Raw genomic sequence first — 16108 nt, 5'->3', positions numbered from 1 at the left:
ACATTCTTATAGTTGCCCCTGTCCTTCTCCTCCTACTCACTCAGCATCCAACCTGACCTACCGACCACACATACTGGCATTCATGAAAATTCCAGCACTTGCTCTCCCCCTTTCAACTGTCTCTTCCCAGGAAACCTGGGAGATGAAGAAGAGATTATCTGGCAGCAAGAGCAGCACCTACACGTGTCTCTCTTTCCCATTAGCCTCATGGGTCACAAGGCTTCTGGCAGTAATAATTTCTGTGTTATCCTTAGTCCACTAAAGACCAAAGGAACGCATAAAGCTGAAACTGGGCAAAATTCTAAAATAGATGGCGTTAATCTTCAAAGGTCTTTTCTCTCCTTTCCTTGCCTCCCATTCCTGGATTCCAGGGACCTGAATCTGTCTACTTCAACCTCCACCCCCAGCCCCCCAGGAACAAAATAATTCATACTAAAAGGGCTTAATATGTTTCCCATAATTCAAGATTTTTACAATTTGAAATATAAGATTTTTTGGTTTGTTTCGGTTGTTTTTTGCATTTTAACAGACACTACCAGGAGAGGGCAGTGCTTAACTTCAAGGTATGAATGAATAAGTAATCTTCCTGGTCATATAGAAGCTCTCTAGAAATAAATACCTAGGTAAATTCTCCAATTTGGGACATTTTCAGAACAGTCTGGAGGCTAACAATAATCACCAGAGCCTAGGGGACATGGAAATATAGTTTTAAACTATTTCAGTATAATTGTTTTCCTTTATAATCCTATGTATTTTATTTTGTGCACTAAAAACAATATTTTGAGGAGCCCATAGACGTCACCAGGCAGTCAAAGGGGCCCATGAAATTTAGGCAGCTTAAGAACCCTGGTTACACCAAAGCCTCAAGAAAAAAGAAGGGGAATCCTTTTCTTATATACCATTATACTACTCTTAGAGCCCTTATCACCCCACACACTTCTACATCCTTCCATCTCCATAGGCAGCATCTCAGGATCCTTTTAAGAAACTTCTTAACACAGCCCATCTCTGACAAGCCCTCCTCTCCAAGGAAGGATCCAAGTTTCTTCCCCCTGTGCCCGGATGCCACAAGCTGAGCCCGAAGGATTCCAAAAGGATGGCTCTGGCCCGAGATGAAGCCTAAGCTGTGAGGGTGCTAATTAGAGGCTTAGTGAGGGGTTGAACACACTGGCTGACAATTAATGGCTCCTGTCCTCTGTGTCCTGCTGGTCTATTATTAATTCATCGGGCATCCCTGATGGGGCCAAAGAGATAACAGAGCTGCAAAAGTTCACATTTCAATTTGTGGCTGTTTGAGGGGTCCCAGAGACTGCATGCCTATGAAGGAGAAGTGAAGGGGAGGATGCTTTCTTCGATGAGCTTTCTTATGCAGCATGATTGACCCGCAGCAAGGCATCTCACACTCCAGAGCCCAGTTTTCTCAGCTGTAAAAAGAGGGTTGGACCAGATGGCCATTAAGGTCCTTCCTTGCTCCAAGACTTCCAATCCTGTGATGGATAATGGCATAGGGAGTGGAGAGTGTGGAGGAGAGAGAAGAAGGGATGGTGACAAGATTAGGGCGGTGTGTTATGAGGAAAGTAAGATGGAGTCTGAGAAAGTTGACACCATACTCCCTCCATCCCTGTTCTAGATGCTGAGGAAAATATCAATAATAATGGTGTTTAATTATTTACAATGAACTTTATATACACTACATCATTTGAGCCTTACAACAACCCCTCAAGGTAAGTATTTTAGATATGCTTACCTCTATTTTACAGATGAAGAAACTGAGTCTTGGAAACATTGTATGGTTTGCCCAAGGAAGAGGAGGATTTAAAGCCATTTCTGTCCTTACTCACTCCACCACACCCACACTGAATCTCATTGATGATAATAATGATGATATCACTTTTTCTAAATTCATTTATTCCTAATGTCAGAATATTCTTCTCTGTATAAGTAGTCGGTGCTTATTATGTGATCTCAAGTTTCATATGTTCCAGGAAAGGCTCAAAGTCCCCAGTGCATAGTAACAAGCCAGAGGAGGTACAGTTTTCTAAATTTGCCCACGGACAAATGCTTTCTCAGCTCTGCTTTAGGCAGTTTAGAAATAGACCAGGGAAATATTTCCAGGTGAGGAAAAGGAAGGGAAATAAACAGAACAGAAAGGGTTTTCCTTCCTCTCTACTCCAATCTACCTACCTACTTGCCCACTGCTTTGCTCTTCTGGGGAAACATGAGAAAGAGTGATAAAAGGTCAAGAAAAAGAGAGGGAAACAAGAGATGAAAAGGAGAAGAGAGGGAGGAGAGAAGATAAAGTAGGTAAAGGCAAAGGAGTGGAACACAATGGAACAGAAAGCATATTCTCAGAGAAGGAACTAAAATTAAAGCCTATGGGAATGAAAATACTATATTCAAAGTCAGGAGACCCAGATTCCAATCCTGGCTCTGCTACTGACTACCCATATGATCTTTGGGAAGTAATTTCATTTCCTTGGACTTCAGTTTTCCCATTTGTAAAAAAATAAAGGTTTGGACTGCATCATTTCTAAGGTCTTTGCCAGCTTTATTCCTATAAATTTTAAGAAAAATCAAAGTAGAACTTCTACTTTTTAAGTGCTTGGTATTCCTTCTCTTTTGGCCTTGGTAACAAACTGTATATTTGTCTTCCAGAGACCAAACTAGATTAATGATGACTTTAAGCTCATCAAAAGAAGTTTGGCCACCAAATGATGATATTTTTGGTCATGGATGTTCCATGGATGGTCATGGATGGATGGTCAAGATGATGTTAAGCAGGGAAACCACCATCTTTGTCAGTAGACAGAATGCCCTCATTAGTAAAAATGATGGATCATTAAGTTCTGTACCTGGAGCCAGAAGAGAACTGAGTTCAAATCCTATTGGAGGTACTTAGCTATGTGGCCTTGGACAAATCACTTGACCTGTCTGTTTCAGTTTCCTTTTATGTAAAATGAGGATTTAAATAGTACTTACATGACACAGTTGTTGTGAAACCCATATGAGACAGTATAAGAAAAGTAGTTTGCAAACTTCAAAGGACTATATAAATGCTCACTACTATTCAAAATAGCAAATGCTGCTTGTCCTCAAATACACTATCTGGTTCAGGCAGAAGAAAGGGACTTGCCCTAGGTCTCTTCCATATTCATATTTTGGAGTACCTTGATATAGAAGACACCCCGACCAGAAATCAGTATGCCATTGTGGAGAGAACATTAAATGGACCTGACTTCAAATCATGTGAACTCTGACTCAGTTGCTTGATCTTGAGCAAGCTACTTCAATTTTTGTGACTCAGTTTCTTCATATGTGATAGCAGAGTATAGGCTAGATAATCTTAAAGGTCTCTTTAACATCTTAAAGGTCCTGCTTTAACATCTCTGCTTTTTGCCACAGGACTGCCATTTTCCAAGATTTCCTAGTCTGATCACCTTGGCTTGCACTGCTGAGATATCGCCACTCGATGGCACCACAAAACAGGACAAAAACATGATGACTTGGAAAAAGAAGAGTGGCAAGCCAAGGGAGTTGGCGAGGGGCCCCTATCTTTGCTTCCTCCTAGCTCTCCAGCTCTGGTGAGTCAGCTGAGCACAAGGATGATCTTTGGATCTCACCACATTCCTGAAGAGAGTACATTCCTCTCCTGGAGATAACTCATTCATTGTGGAGGAGAATAGAGTCAGGCTGGTCTGGGTAGATGGACCATATACCCGGAACCTGGGGACAGAACTTGGAAGTAAGGGAAAATGGCAGTCAAGGTGTCAGCTCCTCACACTCAGCTTCAAATGGGGTGAGGAAGTAAGAGTCCTACTGGGACCTGATAGACAAAGCTCCTAGCACAATTAACATTAACAGAGCACTTTGAGGTAGACAAAGAATTTCCCCACAATAATTCAGTGCAATAGGTTGTACAAACTTTATTGTTCATCCCATTTCACAGATGAGGAAACTAAGGCTCAGAGAGGGAAGCAACTTCCTCTGGATCACACAGTTAAGAAGTACAGAACCCAGAATTCAAACCCAAAGCTCTGATTAAAAAAAAAAAAGCTTTCTTTGCATTATAGCATGCTGCTTTTGTCTTTTGCTGCTCTCCTTGTATTTTAACCCAGGTGAAGAATAACTCTGAAAATGGAAGTGCTTGAGCCCCAGCTTGCAAGCTCTAGCACTCTGGGAAGGCTGAGGTATTTTGAATTTGTCACAAATGCTCTGAGAATTCCAACAAAACAGAAGAAATATCATGGGGCATGAGATGAGGACAAAAGTCTGTAGCAGACTTCAAGAGGTCAGCACTACCTGGAATATGGCTGTGTTTACAAATTCTGAGCTCTCTGATAACCTCTGATTAAATTTCAGCTATATTTGGAGGTGGGGAGAAGAGGGGAAAAGGAAGAAAGAGGCGTGGAGGAAGCCATAACTGTCAAGGTACTATTTCTTAAGTCTAGCCCCATTAAAGTTTTTGTTTTGTCACAGAAGAAAACAGATGATTTACCATTTGTTTATATGGGCATATGATTGGGGGGTTGGGTTTTAAAAGACTGCTCTATTACAAAAATGAATAATTATGGAAATAGGTGATAACACATGTATAACCCAGTGGAATTGCTTGTCAGCTACGGGACGGGGGAAGGGAAATAGGGAGGGAGAGAAAATGAATCCTGTAACCATGGAAAAATATGGAAAAATAAATAAAAATAAAGTATTTGTTTTGTTCTTATAACAGACCAGTCTGTAAGAGCTGAAAAGAATCCGAGTTTGATTTCTGGTTCTTCCATTTATTAGCTGGATAACCATTTCTATCTCTGGGTCTCCATTTTCTTTATCTGTTTCATGAGTAGGAATTGGCCCCTTCCAGTTCTGATCTGTGTCAAAACTTCCCAAAGCATCCATTCTGATCACCAGAATGACATCACATCCTGGAGAAAGTCAAAGATATTTTGATTTCTGCCCAGCAGGCTCAGGTTCTGCCCAGAGTTCCTTGACAACACTTGATAGCCTTTTAAATTGGATAATTGGAGATGCCCAAGTCTGATTCCAATTTCTTAATTTTTTACTGACTACGACTCCCTATTTTCAAGTATTTTTACCTTTCCAGACTCTCCAAAGCCAGTCTTTGTGGTATGGCAAGCTAATGAGTGCCCTTTACCAACAGGTGGCAGCATCAGGAACTCCTTTTCTACTTTGGTCAGATCTTCCTAAGCTTGGGATGATGGGGACTACTGAAGGAAATGGAGATCTCACTCTACTTGGAAACCTTATTTCATATGTGCATGATTGTGGGAGAACGAGTCTGAGGTGGGAGAGCAAATGCTGGTCCTCACCCAAAGAACTGCAGCACAGACCAGTTCATCTGAAGGCATGAAAGTGTTTATTCAAGAAAGACAAAAGATGGTGGAATGGCCCCTGTAATGATGAAATGGCTTCAGTCAAGATGGAATTGCAGCCATTGCCAGGGGTTTTAGATTGCTAGATTTACTGAGGGGCTGGAAATTCTCTGCCTTTCCCCAGAATGTTCCTCCCCTGGGTGTGCCAGGGACATTCCAAGGAGAAGGGAAGGAGAAGAGACTTGAAAAGAAGAAAGGGGGCATGTGTGGGGCTCGGGAGAGTTTCCCTAATCATAAAGATCTTCCCTTAATTGCAAAGATCTCCACCGGACATATATGATGTTCCCTCCTATGTCCTGTTTAACATCATCTGTTTGGACCTTCATGGTTGCTTGGGTGTCCTTTCTCAGCCTTGCAAGCTCTTATCAACTTGAAGAAAGTCATAACATCATCTATCAACCTTCAAGTTAGGTCCAGTGCTCCCCCCTCCCTTTATTTAGGCTTAGAATGTCAGGCAAGACCTTATCAATTGAGAGTAGGACACAGGAAAGTCACAAGGTAGGAGTTTTTATTCTATTGACAATATATGCCAACTAGTTAAAAGCTATGATCTCAAAGCACCATTTAACTTGGACTCCACTGCTGCCGACCCCCATCAGCACATTTCCTAGGGGGATCCTAGACATTTACTCATTTAATAAATATTTATTAAAGATTCGCAATATGCAAAGAGAAGCAGCATAGCTCAGGAGAAAGAGAATTGGTCTGAGACAGTTCTTAGTTCAAGTCCCACCTCTGCCACATATACTGGGCAAGTCACAAACTCAGTGCTCTCAAGAACCTCCCTAAGATTATAAATTTCAAGAACATGCTGATCTACTTTTGTAAAAGAAGCTCCTAACTAATACAGTACCATCCTTGCCCCCTTAAAAGTTACAGTCAAGTAAGGGAATAAAGCATAATACACAGATGTCCCCAAAGTCTTGCTGTGGTTGTGTCTCTAAAGCTAATAAAGTTTAAAATTGCACTAAGATTTTGGGACCATATATATATATATATATATATATATATATATATATATATATATATATATATTCACTATTATACAATCGATTAAATAGAGACAAAATAAAACAGAATGTGAGATGCAAGAAAGAAGGTGTTTCTAATAAGAGAATCCCGAAAGATTCTTGTTGCTCTATCAAACAAAGATACTGACTTCTGGAGTCTCTCTTAACTCTGCTCACATCTTTGATCTGATTATCCTTTACCAAGTCCTTGCTCAGCTCTTTTGGTGAGAAACAGGGCAAGTGGGCTCCCAACCATCATTACCCATCCCACCTCCCACCTGATCATGGGTCCATGAAGGGGAGAGACAGAATATCTGGCAAGGGGTGCTTGTTATCACCCCCTGATTTCTCCAGGTTACCAAGTAGGATAAGACCCATTCTGACTCTGCATTAAGGTTCTTGCTCTGAAACAGGGTCCTCATTTTTAGAGGCAGATGCAGGACAAGAAAAAACTCAGACTCAGAAGAAGCTAGGTTCAAATTCTAGCTATCTCTGTCATTATCTCACTAACTCTAAGCTGGCTCACTTACTGTACAACTTTGGTGTGGGTCACCTACTTTCTCTAAGGCTCAATTTCTTGATTTGTAAAATGGCTCTATCTTCCCTCACAGAAGTATCCTGATGATCAAATGAAGTAATAAATGCAACAAGTGCTTTGTAAACTGAAGCTTTTGTTTGAATATTCTATTCTAATATAGAATCTAGAAATCTAGAATATTCTAACTGGGCTGTAGAAAGTTCTTTCTATAGAAAAGACTACTTTTTCCCTTCAGGCATCCACTATTAGTCTAGAATTGGGGTGAGGGAAATTGACTGGCCCATGCCAGGAAAGCAAAAGCTAAGAAAGCATTTGCTTTTGTCAGAGGTGAGGACATGACCAATGACAGTGATGGCAAATCTTTTAAAGACCAAGTGCCCAAACTGCAACCCTCACGCCACATATGATGAGCCCCATGCCTTACCCCAAACAGGGGAGGGAGGAAGCACTCCCTTTGGGCTGCTAGACAGAAGGGTAAGAAATGGGAGAAATGTCCTCAGGCACCCATGGAGAGCAGGAGAGGAGCAACTCCCTTCAGCACACATGCCATAAGTTTGCCAACACAAACCTATGAGAATTCTCACAGAAGATCAAACTCATCAACTCTTTCTTGCTCTGTTAGTCCTAGTCTTAGTCGCCTGAGGCTCTGAGAGGTTAACTAACTTCTAAAAATCATATAGTCAAGTGTATATATGATATAGATATATCATATAGTCAAAGGCAGTTCTTCCAGATTCTGAGGATGGCTTTATTTACTGCACAAAGCTGCAAAGAAAGTACAAAAATAACTACATAAATGCTTGTATATAACACTTTAAACTTCTTATAGTATCTCTCACATCTATTATTTAATTTCATCTTCACTACAACGCTGTGAGATATTTGTCTTTTTAACCTTAGTGCCTAGAACAGGGCTATAACTAGTGTGAAGCAACTGGGACTTTACCAAAGCATCGAAATTTATAGAGCCGATCCCAAGATGCCCTTCCCATGTTAGGCAACTGAAACAAAGATGAATTCCTCTCCACCCAGTCCCACCTTCAGCCAAAGAAACCTTATCCTAGGGCAAACTTCTTCTCCTGGTGACCTTCTTCATCATCACTACAGAAGAAGTAGACAATCTTCAGTTTCCCAAGACTTCCCCTTTTAGTGAGCACATCCCATTCTTTGCCTCTCTTTCCAACCACTTCCAACTCATTTCAGGAATATGTATGTCCATTTATTGCCTTGGCTTCACAAGTCTAAGTTGGTACTTAAGTAATAATTTCCTAAAGTGACTTAAATATTCATTCCTAAATAATAAATAAAATTAAATGTAATGCCCACCTCTTAGGTTTCCTTGGCTTCTTTCAAGTCTCATATAAATTTTACCTTCTGTGAGAAGTCTTTTCAGGTCCCCCTTAATGCTAGTGTCTTTCCTCTGTTGATTATCTCCAATTTATCTTATATACAGCTTGTTCATTCAGAGCTGTTTGCATATTGGTTCTCCTGCCATTCTCCTGGAAAGCAGAGGCTGTTTTTGCCTTTCTCTGAATTCCTAGCATTTTGCATAGTGCCTGGTATATAGTAGGTGACTAATTAATGTTTGTTGACTGACTGTTGGAAGATAGTTAGACAAACAATGCCTTTTAAGGAATCTGAAAATGGAATTTCAAGTACTATTGCAGGTCCTTATGGAAGGCTACCTCTCCCTTGATCTCCCTGAAGAGCCCCTCTAAGCTGACTACTGAGCTACACACAGAAATTCCAAGCTGGAAGAGACTTCAGGAAGCATCAATTCTCACTAATATCTGGGCAGCAATCCCCTCTAGTAATAATAACTCCTGTTTCTACAATATGTTCAGTTTTACCAAGGACTTACCTCATCACAACCTTTATGAGGCAGAAGGGCAAGTATCGTGACCTCCATTTGTCATATCATAGGATGGTGGATTTTGCTCTGGAAAGGAATTTAAGGATGATCCGTCCAACTCTATCTTTTTACATATGAGGAAAATGAAGCCCAAAGAGGTTAAGTGACTTGGCTAAAGTCATATAAGTCATATGCAGCAAGCCCTTCTGCTTCTCCCCATAATATATTTGCAACATCTAATAAAGTATGAGAATGTCCTAACTGGGAACTATGGTACCAAAGTAAATTTTCTTATGTGATTCTAGCCATTTCCCATGTCTGAAGGGTGGCCATGGCCAAACAATGACCTCATATTTAAGAAGTCTGCTCTTATTTTCTCTGTTTCTCTCAACCACCAAAATCTGAGGTAACCATTCAACAGGATTACAAGGGTAATGTTGGACTTCTCCCAAATTATTTTCTATTCTTCTTCGTGCATCACCCAAGTCCTCAACTGTGTGCCAATGCCGGCTTTTTCTTAAAAGCTGGCAACATGGGGTGGGGGGGGTGCTGAAAGCATGGCTGGGTTGTCAGATTGTGTGGGTGTTGGGCGGGAGAAAATGAGAGAAGAGGGGAGGGAAAGGTTGGCAAGGCTGGCGGACAAACCCTCCCTGAATTTCATACTGGAGAGCATTAGAGCTGAATGTCACCAGGAGAGGACGAACTGTTCTCTCTTCTAGCACCACAAAGACTCACTTTCCTAAAGAGAAGCACTCTTTAAAAAGAGGAAAGTGGAATGTGAGGTTGCCATCAGCTGTTAGAGGGAGGATCAGGGAAAGTCTGGAGAAGGAAAGAGACAGAAGGCAGGAGAACTTCCCTTCACATTGGAGAGCTAGAAGGGATTTTAGAGATCACTGAAACAAACAATCTCATTTTGCAAGTGAGGAAACTGAGGCCCAAGAAGTTTAAGTGACTCCTATAATTAGTACATGACATGGCTGGGATTCCTGTTCTTTCTCCTGAAGGACACCATCTCTAGATGCCACAAGTGGATGGTCATGTGGATCCCCTAAAGAAGATAAGGAAAAGAGAATGCTCCATGGCACGCCAATGATGCTTCATTTTTATCCTCCACTTGCAGACATGTTTTTCTCCCCTTCCCCACCCAACCACAAGTGACTTCCTTCCCAAAATTATTCTGTATGTATTTTGCACATATTTATATGGATTCACAGATTCCCTGATAGAAGCTTCCAGGGAAACTCCTTAAGAGAAGGATCAATTTTCTGTTTGGCTTTGTATCCCCAAGACCTAGCTCAGTGTTTAAATAAAAGGTTGGTGATGACTGATTGACCAAAGGTGCCTTATACAGTAAGTGACCTAAGAGTCCCCATGGCTTTACCACATAGCTAGCTATCTTAGGGAATAAATATGGTCAAGAAAATGCACAGATCCATCATAAGGAAAATTTGGCTTCTGTCATTCTGGCATTCTCACTCTGTTGAGAACAGTCCACCCTGCTCCCCTTTTCCAACTACTTGGGGTAAATCTACCAAACCACTTCATTTCACTTTGCACCCACGGAGTGGTCTGGTGATCAGGCTCACCTGGTGCCCTTAAAGAACCCCTACCAGTGCCCTGTGTGACTTCTGAGGGCTCTGAAGCTCCCCTTTCACAGATGCCTATCTCCTTTACCCTGGGAATGATGTGAGGAATGACAGAGTAGCTCTGGGTCCCAAGGGTGGCTTAGTGAAGGAAGCAAACTAAAGAATGGCCTTTGTTCTGTTGCTTTCTAAAATCTATATCTATGGCTGGCTGAGAAGTGTTAACCCTTTCACTTCTGCATAAACTAGATTTTAGCTTTCTGGACATCGTATAATAGAAAGAGCTGAGAAATATTCTTCCACTTCAACATAAGCTGAATTTTAACTTCCTGACCATAGTATAATAGAAAGACAATTTCATTTCAAGTCAAAAGCCCTGGGTTCAAATCTCAGCTCTTTTTCTTAATCCTTGTATGACTTCCGGTAATTAAATCAATCCCTGGGACTCTCCCTTTCTTCTTCTATAAAACCAAGGAGATTAGACCTGAAATTCTCACATATCCTTTTAGCTCCAAGTCTATAGTCACTGTCACTTCCAAAGAATCAAGCTTTCCATTAGACCTGCCATATTGGGCTCACAAACCTTTCCCTTCTTTCTCAGAGCTGGCCTGTGGGGGCCAAACCCACACTCTTTCTTCTTTGCTCAGAACAACTATAACTCCCTCTACCCTCTCCAGGTGTTACCTCCTCCTGCAGGCTACATGCCAATGTCACCTGACTTCATTTTTAATCATCTGGTAGACTTAGTTTCATGATGAAACAAATCGCCTTCTTAAGATGGAAACTGATTCCATAGTGATCAATCAGTTATTGTTTCCATGTTCTTTTGACTGAATGCAGACACTTACAGGAGAGTGAAATGTCTCTTTTTCTAATTTCAGAGAATGATATCTATTTGCTCTCATCTTCCCAACTTGGAAAGTCCTCAATCTTCCCCCCAATTAGAAATCAGATGACCTAATTTTATATCCTGGTAAATTTTCTTTTAATTAATTGGCCTCATTTGGGCAATTGTTTTTAAGGCACATCTTCCCATCTCCCTTCCCCTTCCTTAGCACCAAGCTAAGCACTGATGCTCTGGTTAGTAGAGTCTTAGGCTGAGTACTCTGAAGGTTCAAACAGTGATAATCGATCATCAAAGCTAGCACTGAAATAGTACTTTAATGTTTGTAAAGCCCTTCAGTTAGGTTAGCTCAGTGATTCTCACAACAGCTCTAAAAAGTAAAGAGTATTATCCTCATTTTACAGGAAAGGAAACAGAGACAGGCAGAGGTTAAGTGACTTGCCCAGGGTCACAAAGGTGTTGTGACGGGTAAAAGATGAAATGATTGAGGAAATAAAGGTTTAAGTGTCTGAGCATATCAATTCCTTAAGAAATGCATGCCAAACAAACAAATAAGGACAAGACCTCCTCAGCTTTGGGTTAAACCTTGAATATAAGGGAAGACAGAATTTTGTGCCTTACAATTTCCCGAATAAGGCCAATTAATTAAAAGAAAATCATTTACCAGGATATAAAATTAGGTCATCTGATTTCTAATTGGGGAGAAGATTGTAGACTTTCCAAGTTGGGAAGATGAGAGCAAATAGATATCATTCTCTGAAATTAGAAAAAGAGACATTTCACTCTCCCGTAAGTGTCTGCATTCAGTCAAAAGAACATGGAAACAATAACTGATTGATCACTATGGAGCCAGTTTTCAGATAACTCATATAAGTTGCATAAGAGGCACAACTGTAAAAAAAAAAAAACACAAAACAAAACAAACAAACAAACAAAAACAACAACTACTGGGTTTCCAGTCAACATAACCTAGGTCTTAGGTAAGGGTCTCTAAGCAACAGATAGAGATGGTCCAGCTTCCCAGATACATAGATCTTGGTCAAACAATGAAATAAGGTTCTCTCACCATTCCCACAATTGAATAAAGTTTCCTCACAAGACAGAAGTTGGACTAGACACATAATTGAATAGAGAGGGAACTGGCTAGTTCCAGAACTGAGTCACAAGATGGAGTCCGCATGGTTCACCCAATTTCCATTACCATTTGCTGTTCTTATCTTCTCAATTTCCTCAGTAACCAAACCAGATTTGAAGTCAGGTCTTCCTCACTCTAGGCATAGCACTACATTTACTGTATCACCTAACTCTTCATACATCCAGGGCACAGTGCCAAGTGCTGGGTGCCACACAGAGACTTGGCTTAAGACCCTATAATTGGGATGTCATGGAAAAGTAACTAGATTCAGGGGCAAGGGTGGAAGTTGGGTTTAATCCTGGTTCTGCCATATCATACTTTTCTGACTTTGGATGAGTCTCTTCCCCTCTCTATCCCTGAGTTTCTTCATCTGTAAATGAAGAGGTTGGACTTAATGGCTTCCAGTATTCTTTCCATCTCTAAATATACATCCTATGATCTAGGTAAGGGATAGAGCAAGGACACAAGGGGGGGGGGAGAAGATCCAGACTTATAATTTCATCAATGTGGGGAATATCTGGTATGGAAATTTCTTCCGCCAAAATAAACTGATAATGCATTTGTTTCTTAGAGTTTGAAGGAGTTGCCTGGCATATCAAGAAAAAGTAAAGGATTTCCCAGTCGCAGAGTCAATATGAACTAGAGGCAGGAATTGAAACTAGGTCTTCCTGACTCAAGGGCCAGCCCTGCAACTACTCTATCCCAGCTATTTCTCTGAAGTAATTAAGTGCCAAGATTATAATATAAGCTAAAGGGTAAGGAGACAACTCTTATCTAATATTACTTTATATTTTTCCCAATATTGTGATGTATGTATGTGATTGTATTTGATTCTTACATCCTAGTAATAAATAATAACTGATATTTACTTGGCCTTTTGAGTTTTGCAAAGTACTTTATTATGTCATTCTCCTTCTTCTCCCCAGGGCTCCTACCATCATACCTTCATTTTTCCCTTTCAACCCCTATACTAGGTAGGTGATATAAAATATTATTATCATTTCCATTTTACAGATGAGAAAATTGAGGCATAGAGAGTCTAAGGGTTTTCTCTATGGTCACCCAGCTAGTAAATGCCAGAAGTTCATTCTTCCTTGGGCAGCTTGGTGGTAGAGTGTATAGAGTGCTGGGACCAGAGTCAAAGAAGACTTGTCTTCCTAAATTTTAATCTGGCCTCAGACACTTTTTACCTGTGTGACTGTGGGTGAGTCACTTAATTCTGTTTTACTTAGTTTCCTTATTAGTAAAATGAGCTGGAAAAGTAAATGGTGAACCACTCTAGTATCTTTGCCAAAAAAAAATAGTCATTAAAAGTTGGACATGACTGAAAAATGATTGAATAAAGAGTCTTCCTTAACTCTAATTCCAGTGGTCTTTCCACCATACTCCCCAACCTTCTAGATTTGGAGTTAGATGGCTAGGATTCACCCCAATGTCCTACTTATGCTGTCCCTGTGACCTTGGACAAGTCATCTAATCTTGAAGGCCTTCCACTTCCACATCAATAAAATGAGGGACTGGACTCATCAATTTCCTTGCAACTCTTAATTCAATTATCTCTTTAAGGCAGGCCAGGTAGCATTATTATCTCCACCTTACAAATAAACAAGGAGACATAGAAATGTTTAGACTTGCCTTACCTCAAATATCCATTCGTCTGCCTCCAGTCAGAATTATCTTATGGTATAACATATCTAATTTGTGTAAAAATGTCACTCTTCCCATCATCTAAAATTATTCAAATAATATAATTTCAAGTGCTAGAAGAAGCCTTAAAATTCATTTTGCCCAGCAACAGACAAGTCATACCATCTAGGTGCTGGACAAAATCCACTCCCTGCATCTCAGTTTCTTTTTCTACAAAGTAAGGAGCTTAGACCACATGAGATCCAAGGGCCTAGACACTTCTAAGTCCTATAATTTTTTTTGTTTTATTTTATAGACAATAAAGTTGAGCTCAGAGGTTTATATTGAAGTCTTGGCCAGAAAGTGGCCCAGCCAACTGGTTGACCAAGTCTTTCTAGTGTTCTTTCCAGTATGCTCACAAGGCTTTCTCTAGGGCCTATGTGCTCTTGATATTTAACAATTTACCATCTAAGACTCTAGACCAGCCATCCCTAATTCTTTGGATTATTTGACTGTGCCTCAGCACCTCCTGAGTCTCCTTCTTCTCCCATTGGTGGGTTCTTCCCAGGAGTTGAAATTTGGAGAAGAGCCCAAGATCAACCATCTCTGATTTTCCCCATTTAACCAACATGCTCCCAGTCAGGTACCACTCCCTCACCCTTTTTTAGATCCCTCTTCAGTATTATCTTCCCCCATTAAAATTTTAGCTCCTTGAAAGAAGAGATTATGTTGATAAATACTTTTTGACTATGGCATATGGTACGTGTGGACAAGGAATATGCAAAGATACATGGTAAATAGAAATACAAATGCATCAAGACAAAAATGTCTATATTACATAGAGAGGGGTAGCATGATATAATGACTAGATTTGGTCTCAGAGTCAAGAAGACTAGTTTTTTGAGTCCAGTTTGAAAAAGGTACTTAACTCTGTGATCCCCATCTAACTCTTAAAGACTTTTTTTAAACCCTTACCTTCCATCTTGGAGTCAATACTGTGTATTGGCTCCAAGGCAGAAGAGTGGTAAGGGCTAGGCAATGGGGGTCAAGTGACTTGCCCAGGGTCACACAGCTGGGAAGTGTCTGAAACCAGATTTTAACCTAGGAGCTCCTATCTCTAGGCTTGGCTCTCAATCCACTGAGCCACCCCAATGCCCCCTCTTAAAGACTTTAGTTGGAGAGGGGGAGGGCTAATTTGCCTGGGTAGACTAAGTTCCTCATTCCTAGTTCAAATTTCTTAGAGGGAAAAAAAAATCACAGGTCTGATCAAATCTGTATTAAACTAGGACAGCTGGGAGAAAATTCCAGGCCCGAAATCTCCTTTCATTTCTAGCTTCTGCTCTTGGAAGTGGTTGCTTAGACCCTAAATAATTATGTATCTAGTTACAATCTGTTAAAAAAAAAAAGCCATTTATGGTATATAAATGGTGCATATGAGGAATTCAGAGAAGCCTGGGAAGTCATGTGAGATGATGCAAAGTGAAGTAGGACCAAAGAAATCACAGATTAAATTACTTCAGCAATGTCAATTAAAACAATAACAAAATAATTAAAAATGGATGTTGTAAATTATTGTTACTAAGCTTGGTTCCAAAGAAGAGGTATGAGAGGGTACCTCCTATTCTCCCACTCTCAGCCCCCTCTGTTTGCAGAAGTAGGGGACTTTGAATGCATGTAATGTTAGAATTTTAAAAAATATAGTGGTTAGTTTTGCTGAATTGTTTTTTGTTTTCCTTTTTTTATTCCTTGCTATAATGGATAGCTAGATGGGAAGAAATTAGAGATGTGAAGAATAGAAAGGTATATTAGGAAATTTAGATGATGTATTAACAAGAGCTTGATAAAAATTTATTTAAAAAAAAACTAAAGTTATGTAAATCTTCCTCTGTAAATCTTGACTAAGATCAAGGTCAGAAGAACCTACCATCTCTGGCAATAGACAGACACCTTTCTTGGACAGTTTTGACTTTGAATTAAAAAAGAGATGCTCCAAAGTTTTATTCATTTTCCCCAAGGATGGTGTTAGAAAAAATGGGTATGTTTAACAGCAATTCTTAACAGAAAGATGAGATAATTTCTGTTTTGATTGATTCCTCCATGAATTTACCCAGCTCTTTTCTTCAAAGTAGCTTC

At 40.2% G+C, this 16108-nt stretch overlaps 1 protein-coding gene across 1 annotated transcript in view; it reads right to left on the bottom strand.

Annotated features, from left to right (window-relative positions):
• The window catches only part of CACNA1E (calcium voltage-gated channel subunit alpha1 E), a 667319-nt gene that overhangs the window by 521852 nt on the left and 129359 nt on the right, over nt 1-16108 (bottom strand). The window lies entirely within an intron of this gene.

This window comes from Monodelphis domestica, chromosome 2, assembly GCF_027887165.1.
Source record: "Monodelphis domestica isolate mMonDom1 chromosome 2, mMonDom1.pri, whole genome shotgun sequence".
Lineage (NCBI taxonomy): Eukaryota > Metazoa > Chordata > Mammalia > Didelphimorphia > Didelphidae > Monodelphis > Monodelphis domestica.
Note: the sequence above shows the minus strand (reverse complement) of the source record. Positions and strands in the feature narration are given on the sequence as shown.